The sequence below is a fragment of the Melozone crissalis genome, unplaced genomic scaffold (assembly GCF_028551555.1).
Source record: "Melozone crissalis strain CALT ecotype California unplaced genomic scaffold, PUWL_Pcris_2 ptg000046l_1, whole genome shotgun sequence".
Lineage (NCBI taxonomy): Eukaryota > Metazoa > Chordata > Aves > Passeriformes > Passerellidae > Melozone > Melozone crissalis.
In genome coordinates this window covers 16,245,959-16,249,504 of record NW_026535824.1, presented here as the reverse complement: position 1 = coordinate 16,249,504, position 3,546 = coordinate 16,245,959, and positions in this window count along the sequence as shown.

The following is a 3,546-nucleotide window of genomic DNA, read 5'->3' as shown; positions in this document are numbered from 1 at the left end:
CCCATGGGCCACCAGCTCCGAGCACTGGCTGAAGCTCTGCCCAGCTTCCTGGCTCAGGGTGGGTCTTTCCTCCTCAGAGCACACTGGGCTGGACTTGCACACCCTCCTCCTGTGGGATCACTCTGGCTTTTCCTCCCTGTTGGATTCTTGTGCCGCGGAGCTGCTCAAAACAGCCTCTTCTATGAGGTTCTGCCATGGGGATTTTTCCTCCCTGGTCTCCATCCTCAGCTCCTTGTCTCGGGGAGGAAGGACAAAGACAGGATGGGATTTGTCTCCATGCCAGAGGGAAGGGGAAGGAGATCCCCCCAGTGCATCCCCAGCAGGACGGCGTTGACCATGGGTTTGTCCTGCAGCCAGGGGCTGTGCTCGGCTGGGAGATGGAGCAGGAGAGAGGGGGAAAGGGGCACTGATTTTCTCCTCACCTGCCCGGGTGTCCCGGAGCATGTTCCTTTTCCTTGTAGCCTCCTCTTCCATCTGGCAAAGGTTTGGGGATGGGAAATTCTGTTTTGGTGGAAAACAACAGATGAGCACATTGTTTTTTGTACTGGTTTGAAGGCAAACCTGGGGAACGGTCTAAGCCAGAATAACTATTTAAAAACAAAATGAAGATCAAGGAAATGATATAGAAACACTGCCTTAAACTGACAGAGTCAGGATAGAACCTGACACCCTGTTGGTCAGGGTGGTGGCAGCAGTCCCATTAAATGATGGTTGCAGTACTGTTGGAGAGATGAACGTGATTCTGTCAAAGCAGTGATCTTGTAGAAGGGTCTGGTTTTCCTCTGGATGTCCAGTGGTGGTTATGGAGCTCTTGTCCTCTGGCAATCAAGTAGGCAAGCTGCTCCTGGTGTAAGGCTCAGCTTCTATCCAAGTAGGAATGCTTGGATCCTCCCCCTGGGCAGAGCATCCCACATTGGGATGATGGAATTTTATCAGTCCTGCAGTGACACTCAATGGCCTATTCACAGAAGATGTCTCCCTTGGAGTGCGTTATCAGGGGTGAGTCATGGAAGAGATAAAGAACACTGCCCCGCCTGTTTATAGCAGTTTATGAGGATGAGGATTGGAAAAGTGCATTTGGTTACATCTTACATTGCAACCTGAAACAGTGGGGTAATCCCTGCTCAGGGGGTGAACACCACCCCCCTTACCCAAACTGGCTCAGCTGTAAAACCCCCACCCTGGGAAGGCCACACACACAGGGGACAATGTCACACTTGTCCTGCTCCAGGGGAGGTCTCTGTCCCTGTCATTCCCTTGCTCTTCCCCCTTTTCTCTTTCTTTCCATCGCTCTCTCTAACTCACATTTACTGTTCAATAAAATCTGCCTTGGATTTGGTCTCGTTATCACCTTAATTGGGGCAGAGGCATCTCTCTAACAATTTTCTTGACCATATTGCCATATTATTTTGGCACAGTGAGTTCAGGGCACTGTTCTCTGACCCCAAGTGCCTTTGAAAACAGCATGATTCCTTCCACTGAGGAGGTTGTGGTTCTTTCTGAAAGACCTCTTGGAAACTTGGACACAGTCCCTCCTTCCTCCTAGGGAACTTACTGGAGAAACGATGAAGAAAATGGCTGTTTGAGTGGCCAGTGTAAAGAAAATATTTTGTTTTCCTTCCTTGAAAAGTTTGTTAAAATCACTGGAGGAAAGGGAGAAAATGATATCAGCTTGACTGATAAAGTTCATTTACTCCAAGGTGAGGAATACAAGGCTGCTAAAAGTCCTACAAGAAGCCCAGCTCAAGTAGCTAAATTCCCAAATAACTCCAGCCAGGGGTCTTCAGGAGGATTTCTTTGGAGAGTGTTCGGAGCTGGCAGATCCCGGACTTGAGCCCCGGATATCTCCAGGCTCCCTAAGAGGAGCTTTTTCAGGGGGAGAGGAGACGCAATCGCCCCTCGGGAGGGTCCTGGGGGGTCCACGTGGGGATGGCCCGGTACTGACGGGGCGGGACATTGGTTTTGGGGATCCCCGTGAGAGCCGGGGCTGTGGAACGGGGGACCCCTGGGGCAGGGAGAAGGGAAGGGGCAATACCAGAGCTGGGGGAACCCCGGCAGCCTGGAGATGAGGCAGGGACGGGACCCCCTGACCCTCACAGGGGTGTGTCCTGGGGTGACTTCATGATGCTCGTACCCCATCGGTCTGTTTAGCCCAGAAATGAGTTCTGCACCTTCAAGGCTGGTTCTGAGAGCAAAGGGGAGGAGGAAGAGAATGCAGTTTGTTTTCGGCAACTGTACTCACTCCTCTACATTCCAGGTGCTGGATGGACAGACAGCGGGATGGAGCTCTCCTTTGCTTTTAGTCAGTTTTTAGGCCTCTGAGGCAGAGAAGTTCCCTGGACTGTGGTTTTTCTTTTTCTTTGGAGCTGTTTAAACCTGCTCTGGACTGAACAACCAGAACACCACCGGCACCTCCCACCTGAGGCCCACCGGGATGGGCCTGAGCCGAGGAGGCATTTCCAGCGCTGGATGGACTGATAAGAGACTGATAAGAGACTGATAATAGACTGATAAGAGACTGATAAGACACTGATAAGACACTGATAAGACGCTGAGTGCCCGGAGCTACAACCAAAGGAGGGACTTTCGAAGTTTGTCATCTGTTTTGGAACAGCAGGAGGTTTTATTGCTTAATAATGTTCAAATTTTGTGCTGGTGAATGCTTTGCCTTTAAAATAAAGTTTTTTTAGACTTTTCTCCACAGAAATATTTTCCCGAATTGGCTGAGGGTGGGGCTGCTGAATCGGCATTCTAGAGGAAACTCCTTTTGGAGGGTTTCAACCAAATTTGCCCTAATCCAGGGCAGGGTGGTGCGAAGAAGGGGGAACCCCAAGTGGCTGGATTAAGGGGAGGCTGGGACCTTGGCACCGCAGAACCTCCCAGAATCCAAAAGCAGGACCCTGGAGAGGAGGGATCCCCAGGACCCATGGGATCCCCACCAGCCCTGAGATGGGGGACCAACTATAACCCAAGAGGGATGAGACTGGAAATGGGAAACTCCTGGTGGCTTTTTTTAATTCACACTTGATTTTTGGACATCAGGTGACTTCTAGAAATGGACATGGGTGGGAGGAATCCGCAACCCAAGGCATTCACACCTGTTTTTCCCCAAACCAGGATTTTCCCCAACCTTCCCACTGTGACATCCCCCCTGTGCCGCTCTGGGTGAGCTCAATCCCAAACCTGACCCTGATCCTGGTCTCAGTCTCACTCCATGTTTAGACACACTCACAGTTCTGTATTTATTCTCATCCCAGTCCCAAACTCATCTATCCCAACCCCAGCCCTAGATTTAATCCCATGTCTAGCCTTTACCCCAATCCCAGCTCTAATCCAACTCTCAGCCCCAACTCCAACCCCAGCCCCAATTCCATCCCCTTCCTAAATCCTCAGCCCCAAACCAAACCCCAGGTTCAGCCCTTCTGGGGATTTGGGGGTGTCTCTGTCCCTCTGACCCCGATGATGTTTGGGTGGGGTCACAGCAGGGCTGAGAGGGACAGACACCCCCCCAGCCTCCCCAGAAGGTCGGAGACCCCCCCCAGCCCC